At 36.5% G+C, this 17,810-nt stretch overlaps 2 long non-coding RNA genes across 3 annotated transcripts in view; one reads left to right on the forward strand and one right to left on the reverse strand.

The window, feature by feature from the left end:
• LOC121317164 overlaps positions 1–17,810 on the forward strand; it is a 168,155-nt gene that overhangs the window by 20,074 nt on the left and 130,271 nt on the right. For both annotated transcript variants that reach the window (XR_005950485.1, XR_005950486.1), the window contains exon 3: positions 6,799–6,885. This is a non-coding gene — a long non-coding RNA (uncharacterized LOC121317164). The remainder of the gene's footprint in view (positions 1–6,798; positions 6,886–17,810) is intronic.
• Positions 6,879–16,207, reverse strand: LOC121317165. The gene is made up of 3 exons (XR_005950487.1): positions 16,098–16,207; positions 10,118–10,665; positions 6,879–9,790 (listed from the first exon to the last, which is right to left on the reverse strand). It is a non-coding gene; the product is annotated as an uncharacterized LOC121317165 (long non-coding RNA).

The raw sequence follows: 17,810 nt of genomic DNA on the forward strand, positions 1-17,810 counted from the left end.
CTGCTCCCTGTATTTTGTGAACCAGATAACGACAGGTACCCAACAGCCGACCAGTAATTGCCCAGTAAGCGACCACGGCTTGAACCAAGGGTTTAATCCACAAAGTGCTGATGAGGAAACCAAGCTGACCATGGTCAGAGCAATGGGACAGGATACCAAGGGAGAATAGGCGGATAATGTGAAGAAATATTTAAAAAAAACATCCAAAATATATGTAGCAATTTATATATATTTTTTTCTTATTTTACATTCAAAACTAAAAATGAGTAAATCAAGTGATGTACATGTGCACAATTTTTTTTTTTTTTTTTTTTTTTTTAAGTTATAGTGTTTTCTGTTGACAATTTAGTAATCCCTACATTTTTTCCCCCTTTGTATTTACCAAAATAGTGACTGAATTAAACAGTAAAATAATAGCTGAAATAACAGTTCTTCACAAACAAGTCTGTACTATATGGAGTACTACAGTACAGTGCAGCGTTAGGAGAACATAACAGTTTAACCCCTGTTGCAACGTCAGAGCACCCAAAGAAGACTTTTAGAAAGCGGGCCAGTTTCATAAAAGTATGCGATTGCGATGTGCTTGCGAGGACGCAGAGGTCGCAGCGAGCATTTTGTAAAACACATTGCAAGTGCTGTTGCTTGCAATCACTCTTTTGCGATCTGCATTGAGAAAAATCAGTAGCTCTGTTATCGATTATGTAATTAAATACAGGCAGGTATTTTTCAAAAGAATATAAATTGATACAATTCTTGAAATGGTTGACACAAATCCGTTCTATTAGCAAGTTGTCAGGAAGTTTAGTCACAGAAAAAAAAAAAAAGTGGGAGATGACCACAGATGCAATAAACACTGTCGGGTGTAGCAGAGAACAGTAGAAAGAAATGGATAGATTTAGTGAGCAGAACGAAATTAAAAGAAGGGAAAAGAAGGGAGATGAAAAATACCTCAATGTGGACGAAAAGATTGTCTAAGTATAATTGGTGAAGTAGCTGTTGCTGGTATTGAGAGGATTAGAGTAAGCACAAAAAAAGCAGATAGCGAAGCTTTTCCTGCTATGTTTAACCCAATGTAAATAAACACATAATAATAATAATAATAATAATAATAATAATAATAATAATATCATACCCACTGTCTCCTAATATCTCATCACCAATATCTCCACTAGCAAAGCGATCAGCAGTATCAATTTGCCCAAATTAAACTGCCGTTTGTATTCCCAGGATATCGAAAGACAGCAACTACAGACATTTTTGCTTTTGAGAAGGCTTGAATATTAACTGAATAAAAACCTTTCGTGCATGTATTGGTGCTCATTCACAGCAGGGGACAAAATTGGTACTTGAGCAAATTGGCAAATTTCTTGAACTAATAAATTGCACAGATTACAAAATGCAGTATATGTAAAAAAAAGTTTTTTAATTGTGATGTTATTTTAATATAATATACAGTATATATCTTTTGGATTTCTTATATTTTTTAATTGAAATTCAGTATTAGTTCAGAGTGCACAGGAAATCCAAGATGGACTTCTGGGGTAATAATGAGATAACTTTACACATTTAAAAGGCTTTTTTTAATGGTTTGAAAAAACAAAACAAAACAAAAAAACAAGTTTTTGTTTCAAATATCTTTGTTAGGTCAAAAATTAATTTAATAAAATCCATTTAGGTTTGTTTCTGTTTAAAAAAAAAAAAAAAAAAAAAAAAAAAAAGTTTTACCATTCTAATATTAGTTATCTCCCTTTTTGGCAATCAGTTCTTATCAAGAGGATGCATATACAGCCGTATCGACGCCAGCCAGTTGTATGAACGGCACGCTATGCCCCAAAACAGGATTTGCAATGAAAATTGAAACTTGCGGTTGCGGTTAGGCTGCCAGTCAAAATCCGCAACGTTGCAGCCCTGCGAAAGTTTCATCAAACCCACATTTTAATCTGCGAGATGCCTGCGACAGCGATTCAGCTCAAATTGGTTATATGAAACGGACCCAGGATTGTGTTACTAGGGGACAATTTGAATTCCGATCGTTTCAAAGTGTCTCCTGAAATAAATGGACGTGAGCAGGAAGAGCTATTGTCAATAAAAATATTACCCTAACTCCATTTTAGTTTTTAACTAGGTAACTAGGGGTGTAACAATTAATCAACTATCAATCAATTGTGATACTTTCTTTACATGATATATTGTAATAGAGGTATGTATCATTTTTAACAAGACCAAAGGCACAACATAGCTGATGGTAGATGACCAAAGGGTTCTTGAATGAAGAATAGGTGATTTATATACACTACTGGTCAAAAGTTTTAGAACACCCCCATTTTTCCAGTTTTTATTGAAATTTAAACAGTTCAATTCCAGTGAATAACCTGAAATGGTACAAAGGTAAGCTGTAAACTGCCAGAGGTTAAAAAAAAGTTTAGGTTACCAAAACCTGAAAAATAATGTACATTTCAGAGTTATATAAAAAGGCCTTTTTCAGGGAACAAGTAGTGTGATAACAACTTACAGCTGTTCTGCAGCAATGGAATTAAATTAAGCCTTGAAAGTTGATGCTAACAATTCCTACAGGTGTCCCAACTTTTGTTGATTACTTACAAACCCTCTGTCTGTATAAAAGCAGTGTTGGAACAGACTCTGTTACTACACCCTCTTAAGCATTATTTGGACAGTATTGTACTGCAGGAAGTAGTATATTGCTATCATAATGACGAGAAAAAGGCAATTAACAAAGGAAGACAGACAGACCATTATAACCCTTAAAAGTGTAGGTCTTTCCTTTAGAGAAATTGCAAAGAAAGCCAAGGTGTCAGTGAGTACAGTCTCCTACACCATCAAAGGGCACTTGGAAACTAGAGGAAACTCTGACAGGAAGAGGTCTGGCAGATCCAAAGCCACAACAGAATCAGAAGACAAGTTTCTGAGAGTCAACAGCTTGCGTGATAGGCGGCTCGCAGGACAACAGCTTAACACTGGTCGAAGTAAGCAAGTCTCAGTTTCAACTGTGAAGAGAAGACTTCGAGCTGCGGGTTTGACAGATCGAGTGGCAATAAGAAAGCCATTGCTAAGATGGCAAAATAAGAAAAAAAGGCTTGCCTGGGCTATGAAGCACCGCCAGTGGACTACTGAAGACTGGAAGAAGGTCTTATGGACCGATTAATCAAAATTTGGAATCTTCGGTTCATCACGCAAGGTTTTTGTACACTGTCAAGCAGGCGAAAGGATGGTTCCTTGGTGCGTGACACCAACTGTCAAACATGGAGGAGGAAGCGTAATGGTCTGGGGCTCTTTTGCTGGATCCAGAGTCGGCGACTTACACAGAGTGAGTGGCACCCTGAACCAAAACTGCTACCACAGCATTTTGCAGCGCCATGCAATACCCTCTGGAATACGTCTAGTTGGTCAGGGGTTCATCCTACAGCTAGATAATGACCCAAAACATACCTACAGGCTATGTCAGAACTACCTTAGAAGAAAAGAACAAGACGTTACGCTTCAAATCATGGAATGGCCAGCACAGTCTCCAGACTTAAACCCCATTGAGCTGGTTTGGGATGAACTGGACAGAAGGGTGAAAGCAAAGCAACTTACAAGTGCAACACATTTGTGGGAACTTCTGCAAAAGTGAAGAACTTTCTGAACAATATTTGATTTCCATTGTAGATAGAATGCCACGAGTGTGTTCGGCTGTTATTATCTGCAAAAGGTGGCTACTTTGATGAGTCAAAAAATTAGATTAAATTTTGTTAAACAAAACGATTCCATGATTTCTTTTTTATCTCCAATTGTTTATTTTTTCTATGCTTTAGTTTCAGAGTACATTGAGACATTAAACTGCGTAAATTTCAATAAAAACTGGAAAAATTGAGGTGTTCTAAAACTTTTGACCGGTAGTGTAGTTGGTATGAATACTCTCCTTAACTCATTTAGTTTTTGTCGTTTAACAAATAAGGTCTTCGTTTAATGATCATTTGTTTTTATTGTGCAACATATAGGTCTCCCCATTAGCATCTTTAGATGTATTGTGACAGTGTGTCACTACATTTCACAGCTCCTCCTGATGCTATGAAATTACCTCACCATAGTTTTGATTGATAGAAATGCAAAACTTAAGTGTATCTGGGTTTTAAAATCAGAAATGCATTTATGTACAATATAGGCTGTTATTGTAAATTCATTTTTGGTTGGTGGGCTCAGACTTATGCGTGGTACTGAGCATGGTCTTGGCATTGCCACTCACACTAAGATACTTGTTTTAAGTGGGTCATATTTACACTGTACCTACTTTATAGCCGTGTGATATTTGTCGAAGGTTACAAAGTAAATCAAGCCTGCTATCTTTTGATCCCTGTCCTCAGCCAATACTGTTGTCAGAGTTTAATCAAGGTCAATCATAATAGCAAGCTCAGTATTTAAAAGAGGAACTTTTGCAGTTTTTTTTTTGCAGTTAGTAAGGCTGTAACGTGGACATCCACATTTTTGGCTTTTTGTTGTAGAATACCTGCTCATTTTACATAAGGGATATTACTTGTTACTGAGCTTCAGATGATGCTTTTTATTTATTTTTTTATGGCTGCATATCCAACAAAGCATAATGCAGTGCCTGCCGAAAGTCTACACCCCCTTGAACTTTTTTCACATTTTGTTGTGTTAGTGCCTCAGTTTCATGCATTTAAATGAGGATTTTTAACATTTACCTTTTTGTTCCTTAGCCACTCCAGTGTAGTTTTGGCTGTGTGCTTTGGGTCCTTGTCATGCTGAAAGGTGAACTTCTGTCCCAGCTACAGCTTTCTTGCAGAGGGCATGAGGTTTTGCTACATGGCTACAGAATCTCCTCTGTGTTTTTTTGCATATTTCAAACGGGATTCAAGGTGGGCTTTCTTGAGTAATGGCTCCCTTCTTGCCACCCTACCATACAGGCCAGAGTGAGTGCTCCAGATAGAGTGCTTGGGATATTGTTGTCACATGCACACTTTGACCAGTCTTGGCCATAAAAGCCTGTAGCTCTTGCAAAGTTGCCATTGGCCTCTTGGTAGCCTCTCTGATCAGTCTCCTTCTTGCTTGGTCATCCAGTTTGGAAGGACGGCCTGATCTAGGCAGGGTCTTGGTGGTGCCCTACACCTTCCCACTTCTTAATAATCGTGTCGGCTGTGCTGCAAGGGATGTTCAAGGCCTTTGATTTTTTTTTATACTCATCCCCTGATCTGTGACTTTCAACAACTTTGTCTCAGAGTTCTTTTGAAAGCGCCTTGGTGCTCATGGTTGAGTCTTTACTTAGAAATGCAGTAGCCAGCAGAGGAAACCTACAGGAACTGCTGAATTTATCCTGAAATCATGTGCATCACTTCAAATTAACACAGGTGGAAGCCACTTAACTTGGTGTGTGATTTGGTTACATTTACTTGTAAACTGAGCTAATTTAGGATTGCTATTACAAGGGGGGGTGGACACTTATCCAACCAAGCTATTTCAGTTTTTTATTTTTAATTAATTTTCTACAAATTTCTAGAATATTTTTCACTTGGAAGTTGTGGGGTAGGATGCGTAGATAAATTTTTTAAAAATGAATGCATTTTAATTCCAGGCTATAAGGCAACAAAGGTGAACATTTATAAAGGGGTGTACATTCTACTAGCTGAGGAGTGTCCATGAAGAAGTTCACTGGTGGTATCAATGACAGTTTACAAGTAAATGCAGTGTAGGGTCTTTTCACAGAACCAGCAAATATTTTTCAATAATTAGTTCATTATTATATGTTGTGTCTTTTCATTTCAGGAATAATTTCAGAACCTACAGTGCACAGGATTATATCTATTATAGAGACAGCCTAATACACATGATGTATTAACTTATAGTATATGCATGTTAAATGTGGAATCTACTATCTCTGAGACGAGTCCAAGCTAATTATCCTGCAGCTAGGTCTAATGCATTTCACCTCTGAAGGCCTGGCTTTGAATCTAGCTGAGGTCTCAAGTGAAATGAGTTGGTGATCTTGATCACAAAGCCAGCACACAGCTTGGCACGATTATTGTCAGTCTCAGCTTAAGAGAGACCCAGAGCTATATGCAGTCACTGGGCTTGATTTTAGCCTATGCCATTGTTCCTTTTAGGAAAAAATGTATGTAACTATATACACAACTGGACTGCATAAAGGGAGTCTTTTGTACTGTGAAGGGTATGAAAGGGTTAATATATATTAGTACGTTGTGAAAACAAGTGTTATTGGAATCAGCTGTAGATGTTCTGTAAGTTCAAAGAGTGTTTGTCACAAGTAGAACTAGAACATTGTGTTATCGGTACATTTCTTGGGAGCAGCATACATTTAGCAAATAACTTGTTTATGCAACAGAAAGAATGGTTCCAAGGAGGTGAACTGATAATGACAATGTAGGATAAAGAAATAACTGTTAATACCACAATGTAATCCTAGTTTATCCAACACCCATACCTTCATGAGCACAACATTCACAAACACATATAAATAAATAGATAAATAAATAAATATCTGAAAAATATACTGCAGCACTACTGTTGGACAACTTTACCATCGATATCAATAGGTATTCCAAGATCCTGTCTGTGGAATCAGCCAGATATTTATTTACTGTAATTCTGTTACTTCCATGCTGAGTAGAGTTAAACAACTTGTTGATGGTTTAGGAATGCAGCTGTGTATCTTCTTGTCTGTTGCAAGATCCATTCCAATGCTTTCCCTTCCAGTCAGCAATCATCACTTCAGCTGTAATTTAGCATTTCAGTCTCTAATTTAAACGTATTACTGTTTAACTGCAGATGGGAATCGTGTGCGGATTATTTGGAGGATTGGTCACAAATCTTGTAAGCCCTGAGCAGAATGCAAAGTGGTATCTACCAGCCAAGGTAAGTGTTGAAATGATTAATTCAATCCTAATTGCCATTGTCAACGAGCATGTTAGCCCCTTCAGATTGCATTTATTGAGCAATGTCACTGTCATTGTCATTTGATGATCTCACTTCATTAACCAACCTCACATCGGAGGCTCAGTCTGAATTCTTTTAAGCTGTGGTTCCATTTAGTGAAACAGCTAATCTGTAAATAAATTAGAGCAATGTGCCTATGTCTTGAGACCAAACACACGTCCAGCATTGACTGATTAAGGTCTGAAGAAGTCAACAGCAGATTTTACACAAACTGACGAACTTGCAGTTCAATCCTATACCTCCAGATACTGGTATAACCAAATGTGGATTAAAGAAAATAGATTTTAGGTTGTTACACCACTGTAAAGAATTATACGTTGTTAAATGCATATATCTGATATATCTGGTGTATCTCTGATAATGTGCTATGTTTGTCCTTGCTTGTAGTATTTGGGAACATCAAGGCTTGCGCCCTTGAAATAGTTCACCCAGACTCAAACTGCAGTGTAGCACTCTCGCTCTCTTTTATTAACAACAAAATAAAGAAAACACAGGAACAAAATAAACAGTTAAATAAAACACTGCAAAAAAAAACGCTCTCTCTCTTTCTGTTCATGCTGGGCAAAGCACCTTCACTGAACCATCTCCTTCCTCAACAAACTTTTCTCAGTTTCCTTTTTTATAGGTTGTGGCCAGGGGTAATTAACTTCAATAGTTAAATTCCCACCTTGCCACATTATACACTTTTCTCATAAATTAATTAAATAAAACAATTGAACATTTAAACTGCGTGGTTGTGGAGAAGTGGCCGTCTTGGCTTCAGGTTGTTGCTCCACACCTGAGCCAGAATGGCTGCCAGCCACAAAACACATATCTCTATGTGTGCCCTGTCACAAACCTGTAGCAGGAAATGTCAGTTACTTGCTCATTTTCCTTACACAGAATGTTTAAAAAATGTAATTAGTTAAAACTGTTCTGTTTCACTTAAATGGTTGACAAAGCAGCTAAACAAATGTTTTGGCAACTGTTTTTTTGGGGTTGCCTATCACTTTAAAAGCATATGTCATTATTTATGGATGTACTGTGACGTTGGTCTGTAAAAAAAAAAAAAAAAAAAAAGCCTGAATAGCACAAGTTTTAAAGTGACACAAACGCCTGGAAGTCCAGAGGGGACGTATTAACAACAGCAGAATACGGTAACAGCCGTTTTATGCAACAGTTGTGGTGATGACCAAATGCACGTGAGTACTGTTGGTAAAAAATGTGCTTAATGAACAGTTGACACAAACAGATTTTTTTGTTTGTTGCATCTTTTGCAGCTGCATCTGTCACAGATGTAGTAGATTTGGTTATATTGTTTACCGTCAGGAATTAAGGTGAAAACAGAACACAGAAAAGAAGACTATTTAGGAAGTGTACTACTGGAAAAAAATAAACATTTAGGGAAAAATAAAAAATAAGTTTACTGCAGCTTACTTGACTGCAGTAGAAACAATGCCATTCACTAAACTTAGCATTCAGAAAAGAGTGGTTTGGAAATATCTCAAGTATAGGACAGTGTGCTTGCTGTGGTGTATTTTAATGTCGTACATAACAAAATGAACAAATTTAAACTTGTTTGTACTGAAAAAAAAAATAAAAAAAAATGGTAACATGTAAACAGAAGAGCTGGTGTGTTCCACTAACTAACGCCGAGTATGCGAAATTCAGCCGGTTATTTTCTACATTACATTGTATACAGTTAAAGGTCACCAATTCCATACACAACACTTGCAAAATATCTAAAATGTAAACATGCTGAGTTAATTGCAGTCATCTAGGGTTGGGACAATGTTGAAAATCTCTAAAACGATTATTGTAAGACAGAATATTGCGATAATTGTGATTGTGGTATTTGCTCATTGGGAAACCGCAGTTAATGCATGTCTTTTTATTTATTTTTTTATCAAACTTAAAACAGTTAGTAGATTGTTTTCCCCTCACACAATAAAATCAGTGAGTATGGCAGCTAAAACATTCTTCTACTGAATTAAGATCAACTTCTTTAAAAAAAAAAAAAAAAAAAAAAAAAAAAAATTAGGCCAGGGATTTTCTACCATCGTCCCTGAGGATCCCTGTCTTCTGGTTTCCCTAGAACTTTTTATTTTATTTTTTTAGCTGAAAATAGTTTAAATTATTTGGTTTAGCACACTATTACTTAAATGAAAGTGCCAATTTGGTAACTGAAAGCTGAGCTCATTTGGAATGAAAGCTAGAACAGGGATCCTCTGTGACCAGGGTTAATAACACCTGCGTTAGACTATATGCTAAAACTAATAGCACTGAAATATTCATAAATTAAAACTACCTGGATTAAATAAACCATTGATCATACAACTTTCTATTAACCAAATAAACAAATACAACAACAACTACCTTAATGACAGTTCATTCAAATGTAAGGATTCACTCTGAGTATGTCTTAATGCTGAACAGTGAAATTCAGGAAAATAACATTTGAAAAATGGAACATCATGCTGTTTTATACATTCTTATGTTTCTCATTTTAACAAAAAGAGTAGGCCTACTTCTTTAATTCTGTATACGTTAAGGTAAATTCATAGCCAAAAACACCATGCGATTCCCCGAAGATACTGACCACCAGGCCACTGCCACTAAATAATCTCTCAGATGGCACACTTGTCGCTTGTATACAGAGGTATTTCTTGGCAAGGTGTGCCAAGTGTGGAAAACATTCTGCGTTTCCTTTCCACCAGTCTAATGGTTCTGTCTTCATGTCAACGACTGGCATGCCTACACAGGCTGTAACTTCTTTATGGGCGGCCTCTGGCACATTGTCATCTTGCAGGCAATTGTGAGGCTGAGGTAAATTTCTCCTTACAATCTAAAGACAAGTTTAAAAATTATGTAACAAATCAGTAGGAGGTTACTACATTTTGATATTCAAAAATGTATTTTACCTTCTAAACTATTTTTTACTGCAGTTTTTTTCTCAGCTGGTCAAATATAAACCAACAGAAAGTCTTAGGTCCCTTAATGATCTAATAGGAGCAAAATATATACAACATGATATTAATTTTCTATAGTGCCTTTCATAAATAATATCCCAAATAAATAATATCAAATAATATGTATTCATAAAAAATCATTCCTGTTCATTACACCAAATACACTAATCAATATTCAGAAAAAAACAAATAGTCACAATTACCTGTTGCAGTAAATTATTCAGACCACTTGGTTTTACTTTTTTAGATGGATTTAAGCCTCCTTCCTCTGAAACCTTGCTGCCTCTTCTGATTATACTGTGCAATTCTATGCATTTCTCGACCAAGTGAGCAACAGCAGTCACGTGGTTCATAGTATGCGGCGTCTTGAACCTTGGATCCAAAACAGTTCATGAATCAAGAAGATGACTGAGAACTTCATCTGCATAATGCTTCAGCAGGTCATTTCTGATGACCTCTTTCAGATCTCTTGCAAGTGCTCTGTCTGTAGGTTGGGCAGTAAGAATATCATCCAGTCAGTGGGTCAGAATTGGACGAATAGCAAAAGCAGTGACATTTTTCTCCGCTGACAGCATCAGTGAACTGTAGCAAGGGTACGGTTACATCTGTCAAGTCCTCAAACAGGGTAATGTCTCTGTCACAAGGCATCAGATGCCAAGACTTGCGATCAGATGAAAAAAGAGATGAGATGGCTTGTTGCTGCTCAAGTAGACGCTGGATCAACCGTGAAGCCCCATAGTGTAGACACATCCTTTAATATAAATACATATTTTATAAAAATTACTTCACTCTGAAATGTAAGATAATTTATGGATAGATAAATTGTAAATTGATACTTTTTTTTTACAGTACGAAAGCATCAAGTTATAATCGTCTTATGGATAAAGGTGTCAAGTTAATAATAATAATAATAATAATAATAATAATAATAATAATAATAATAATAATAATAATAATAATCCATAGCTGACATATTTTACATTTAAAGCAAGCACAACTAATGTGTAAATACATCCATAGCACTGTGTTTTTACATTTAATAAATAAATCAATCCTCCATATTGGCTTATTTAACATTTTTTTTTTTTTTTTTCTGATGTCATTATAAGTAGATTCTAATTACAAGACTTCAACTATCATTAATAACAAGGAAATTCAAAGCCATAACGGATTTACATTTATTGCATCTGCCTTGACAAGTATTACAATAGTTTAGCTAGTATTAAAAAAACTATCCAGCTTTAGTCCTTTATTGATAGCTAAGTCAAGGTTGTGGCCAAAGCAGTTCAACCTTTTCAAATCAGCAAACTGACCATCGCTTTCTTGGAGGTTAGTGAATGCTCGTTTCATGTTAGCCTCATTGTCTGTTGTGATTGACACATGATTGTTTACCACTCTGTAGTGGACTGTGATTCCCATATATGGATCCATACACCTGCTTGTCCACAAATCTGTTGTGGCACTCATGAACCCTAGCTGCCCTTAACCGGTTAAACTCGACAATTTAACTTCCATGGCCTCTCTCAATTCAGAAAACATAGTCGTTTTTTTTTCACGCTGTTAGAAAAATGCTTTTAGTAGGCAAGCGGTATTTCGGATTCACTTTCTGCAAGCTGTCGGAATCCTTTACAATCAACAGTGTAAACAGGCATCATATATTTGGCTAAGAAGTATTCCACAGCTCTGTCCAGTGTCTTCACTTCTGAGCTGTTATTTACGTACTGCTTTTTACTTTCAACAAACTCGGAAAACGTTGCCTGCTTTAATCCAACCTTGCTCATATGAAAGCCTTTGCATGTTCTTTTTCAACAACTACATCTGCGTGTTCTTTTGGATGGTGGAGTCGCAAATGCGAAAACATATTTGCTGTATTATTTTGTTTGCATTTAATTTTGGCAAAGCATATTTTGCAGACCAGGTTGTATTCATCTTCTCCGAGAATACCAAAGTGTTCCCATACTGAACTTGTAGCGTTTTATTTTCTATTAAATTGTTGAAGAGAGTCTGAAGGCCGTGAACTGTCTCTTTCACTCGCTGCCATTTCTTTGAACTACATGATGCGGGAGGCGCCACGCAACCAATCAGTGACATTTCCTTAAACAGGATGTTGATGATGTAGGGCCTATGTGTTTATTTTACAAATCTAATGACAATGGCTTATTAATGATTTCTTTATTACAAAAAAAATGCTGAAATTAATGTAATATTGTTCTTTCACAATAAACCGTGATATTTTTCACAATGTGATATTATTGAGGCTTGTGTTCGATATGATATTACCAAGTTATCGTAAATCGTTTCAACTCTTCAGTCATCAGCTTCATAAATTAACTATTGAGCAGAATGAGGCAACAGACAAGCAAGTACAGGCATTAAGTTTCTGTATTTAATATCACTTCAGTGTCTGAGCAAGTTGTTGTATTTTAAGCAGTTGAATATGGTGCTCCTAAAGTGGCACCCAACGATTGGATTTGGCCACCATTTTTTTTAGCCTACGAGTCATTGGCTCCTAAGACAAAAAGTTTGAAAATGTAAGCCCTGAAAACGTAATCTATTACCATATTTCTTACCTGTCTGAAATAGGAACGATTAAAGTTACAGGTTACTGAAAAATGCAATTGGATTAGAGTAACGGATTAATGTAATGTGCTACTCCCCAACACTGAAGGAGTCTGTGCCAGTATGTACCTATGATTTACGATTTTACAAAGTCTATACTGTAGGGCTGCAATGAAGGGAACATTTAGACCTTCGATGGTTTGTAACACATTACCGAAGGAAGTTTCGAACCTTCGATGGTACTCATTTGCATAATTTATTGGTGATGTCACCATACTACTTGTTTATATTTGATTTTGGAATAAAACATTCACATGTAGATTAAAATTGTGTTATATAGAACAGTAATCATGTATTTAAATAAAAATAAAAATACACGTTTATTTACACGTATACACAGTATACGCGATATACACAGTAATCTTGCATTGTACCAGCACCAACTGCAGCGGACAAAGATTTATTTAAGTTATTGTTCCAAGTTCAGTCACATTGTATTACTACTAAAAATATCAATAATGCTAATAATAATATGAACTTATGCTTGTCAAGTGACCCCAGAGATTGTAGATGCCTCCACGATGATATGATTCCCTTGCACAGTTTGCATTCAACTTTTTTTTTTGGTCGTCTGGGTATTTAACAAAAAAAATCCCAAACAGCAGAGGGGTTTCGAGACATTTCTTTATAGCTTCTGGATAACACGAGCTGGAGCGGAGACGGGCAGACGGTGGTCAATTTTCGAAATTAAAATGATTAGTGTTAGCATATATTTTCTATGTTTCAAACATATTCTACCATAGCACTTCTCTTACAGTGTCTTGTACACTAGGTATTCAGTACATATTTCACTGAAGCAGTACAGCCTGAGGTACGAGCCACTGCTTTGGATACTTTATACCCTGCTCCACACACTGCAGCGGCGCCATGGAGAGTTCCTACGTAACGATTGGTAGCAGATTTTAACAACAACTTTTGTTTACATAATATGCATTATACAAATCAAAAGATCGAATTTTCCATCTGAGTGACATTTAATGTGATTTATAGTATTCATACATTGTCAAACAGTTTATGTTAACAGAAAAAAAAACAAAAAAAACAAAACAAAAAAAACAATACAGTGCGTGAAACCCCTCTGACGAACCTTCGAAGGTTTAAAACAATCGATGGGTAGCGCGCAAACCTTGGAAACTTCGGACATAGCCCTACTATATTGTAGCTATAGAACAGTTTTGTGATTTAAACTGTATAAGGATATTCTTAACACAATGTATTGTGATGATTCCAAATTCAATGCTTCATTCGAAAAGAAGAGGCAGTATTCACACTTTGTTAGAAAGCTAGCATTCCCAGAGTGGCTTACCTGCTAGAAATAGAAACACATTGTGAGCCATACTGCCAGGGGAGTGCAGATTTGACAATATACTATATCTGTCTCATATCTGTGGAATCCTGAATATATACAGTACATTGATATTCCTTGTGATACTCTGTTCTGTAAGCACTGTAAAAGTAGTTTCTATGGTAGCTTTAATGTTGGCATGCTAACACACCACTGTGTAGACAGTGCCTAAAAAGTTAGCATTATGTTCTTGAACAAACACCTCATACTACACAGGAAACAACTTTACTTAGAAATAGTAAAATTATGCTGTTACTGGATACATTTAATTGTTTAAGGTCTGGTAGGATTGTAGGTCAGGACACCGGGCATGAAATTAAATTGTATCAGTAAAAGGTATTACTGTGGTTCTTAAAATATGTCTTTAAACAGGATCCAATGTTTACTGGGATGTTTGCTGTAACTGAACGATGCCATTGAAGTAACGTGAGGGGAATGTTGACTGAAGCCGGATACGAACTATGGGTGCTAGATTCTGTTTAATGTGTGGGTAAAAAATATTTATAAAATATTTATATAAAATTTTATAATATTTTTACAATATTATATATATATATATTATTCTATATAATATATATATATATCTATATATATATATGATAAAAATTGTTTATCGAAAAACATATTTAATATATATACAGATATTTATTCACAAATAGCTTTTTATAAATTACCATATATATGTCTATAAATAAGGCTCCTGATTTTCTGTGTTTTACCCCGCCTTTTCTACTAATTAAAAAATGCAACTGATATGTGTTAAGCCGATTCTCAATCACAACTGAGAAATGCGTTAATATTAACATTTATTTAATTTACGTGTTTTTTTCCTGTGAGACAACTAATGGACTTTTAAATTGTAGGTCTTTTTCATTTAAAACCAGAAGTAACTCATCTGTATCAATGTATATACAGTTACGCATAACAATTGTAAAAGTGTGTCTAGCATAAAACAGAAAAAAAAATGTCATTTCAATTAAATCACTGTTACTATTAAAACGTTTCTCAATTGTGATTAAGATAAACGAATGGCTTAACAGGTATCAGTTGAATTATTATAGAAGAGTAGAAAAGTCCTGGTAAAACACAAAATCATAAGCCCTATATATAAATACAAAACGGTGAAGCAATATGAAAAAAATAGTAGCATCAGGGATACGATAAAGGTCTATTTTAATTAAAGGGCGAGCATTAATTGCTTTATTTACAGATGTGTTATGCAGTCTTTAAATGGTGCTAAAATACAGTATCCTGGTTACTGTATATAAAAGACAGTAACTAGTTATGTTCACACCAAACTGACTATTTAAAGTACAGTTTCACGTTAAGTCAAAGAAAGACTCGTAACCTTTGCAGGGTCAATATTCAGTCTAAAAAAAATTAAATAAAAAGTCCTTTCCTAATAGCAATAGTTCATACTCGTCTGACTGGCAGCAGTAGGAAAAAAAAGAAGAGCAAAAAATAAACATAAAATGCAAGCGATCTTCCAACTTTTTAAACATCTTGAGTCTCGGTCCCAGTGCAAACTAGAAAAAAAAAACACGGAATTCTGTAATCTGGCTCAACAAAAGACATTAAGTTGTTGAATAAAGTATCCTCCACAATTGAAATTGGATGCATGTCAATTGCGATCATCTCAATAATCACTGTGTTATGTTTTCAGAGTTTTATTGCATTTCCTAGCAGCACTAGTAGCATAAGCTTACATTGTTGTTGGTCTGGCCCCCACCTCACTCCGGCTGGTTGATCAGCGATCCAACACAATCTATGGGAGATTCCCTTAAAGTTACAACTGCATTCCTGACAGCTATTTAAGATGAAGGTTAATCTTAACAGGGGTATCATTAGTAACACAAATATTTACTTTCGTTAATATTTGATAATGAAAGCATCGTTAAATCAGTCTCATATATGTAGTTTTGGTTCAGAAGGCAATTCTTACTCTTGCGAGATAAAGGCAATCTATCGAGAATTATCTATCCTTATTTATCTTATTATTTATATTACTCTAGCCTTAAACGCAGAATGATAATTGCCTTGTAAAACCCACATCAATTTTTATGAGACACATACAAAGTTACTGCAGTGTTCATTAACTCAAAGCATGAATTGTAATACTTACTTAATACTTTTTTTACATTCCACTTAAAACAAAAAGTTAATTTTACTTTAAGGTCTGCTTATTCTTGAGTTCATAAGAAGATTAAAACGCTACTCACTGACTACTTAACGGACGTTCGCTGCCTCTACCAGCTGATCCGTGTCTTCAACAATACAGGCGCTCGAAGGCTCTCCTGCTGGCAAGAACAGGTCCAGGTTCCGGGGTCTGCCTTCCTCGCATTTCGTCTCCACTTCAGGGTACCAAAAAATGCCTCTGCAAAGAACTAAGAGTCATTAACTATTTAGGTAATCCACTGAAACAGCAATTCCTCCACCAATATGTGCATTCTTTGTCCGGTTATGTCTGGGATGTTCCACCGCAAACTCCAGCACTGCTAGCTCAATAAATTGAATATATTTCAATTTATGTCGATTTCAAATGTTCATCCAGCTCTTTCTCCAGTGATCAATAGGGGATAAGTTAGAGATTTGATTACAAGTACTTTTAGGATTTTAGACGACTTAAGTAGTGGACTCCCACACTAAGGCAAACACTAGAATAGTTATCTCGTATTAGAGTGTCCGAAAACGGTATCTGTTCCTGCTGGTCGCAGGCTGGATCTTCAGCTTGTCACAGTTCATAGATTTGTTTGTGTATCAGAACCTTGGATTTCGTGTCGGAAGCACTGCTTGAGTGTCGCTGTTATACTTTTGTAATGTTCTCTGTACCCCTGTGATTGGATAGTTTGGTTATTTTGGGCAGTACCTGAGTCCACATGGAGTATTTCCCATTGGTTGTTTTTGTTCCGATGCAACTCCTTGTCGGCTGGATTTATGATGGGCTGTTTTCTGTCCTATATATTAAAGCTGAGCAAAGAAAAAATTCATATACAGTAACTTTTTATGTTAGCCCTGGTGCGTGGTTCTCGGGACGTTAGCTAGGGCTCTACCTACCATTTTGACCCCTGTCAATCACTATCCAGTTCCTATTTAAAGCACCATTTTACCCTCTCTCTCTCATTTTCAGTTTTTGACCGTAAGCACGTGTACGTACAGCTATGGCTGAACTGTCTCTATCAAATGACTATGACAGCAACCTGATTTCGATCAAACTGCAAGCCCTTCTGCAACTCCAGTGGCTAGCCCTTCAGCTCCTCTATCCACAGAACACTAGCCACGCCACTCTAAGCACCCACATCTGCGTACTCAATCACAGCCGCGTCCGTTTTACAAAAACAATTTCCAAGATGCTCTAATCCCTCTTTGACAAAGGCATTATCATCCTGCCTGGAAGCGATCGCTCAGCTCTCTTTAATATTCTTTGTCAATTCGAGTCAGCTGAAGCAGTCTTTCCTCCCACCCTGCCTGCTGTGTCTCAACTGAGCATTGCTGCAAGCAGACGGCCCTCCCCCGCTCCAAACACTGCTTCATCGCCACCTGCAGTTTCAATTCAGGCTGACCCCGTTCTTAATCTTCATAATACAATTTTCAGTGACATGAAAGCCCTCATACAACCCATTGCAGACTCCATCGAGTCCATCAACACCTGTCTGGATGCCCTTGAAAACCGAACCGGCACAAGATCATCTCCAGCTGCCATTATGGCTCCCATCTCAGCTCCTGCTGCAGCTTCAGCATCCGCCTCGGCTCTGCTCACCCCTGTTCCGACTGTCATCATTCCGGAGTACAACCTTGCCTCAGCAATCGCTTCTGTTTCCCCTGCAGTCAATTCCCTACTGCACCATTCTCTATCTCCTCATATCAGACACCAGATTATCGACGGTAAAGATGGCAATTTAATTTCAATTATAATAGCAACATCAGACTTTTTA

The sequence above is a fragment of the Polyodon spathula genome, chromosome 6, assembly GCF_017654505.1.
Source record: "Polyodon spathula isolate WHYD16114869_AA chromosome 6, ASM1765450v1, whole genome shotgun sequence".
NCBI classification, from domain to species: Eukaryota; Metazoa; Chordata; class Actinopteri; order Acipenseriformes; family Polyodontidae; genus Polyodon; species Polyodon spathula.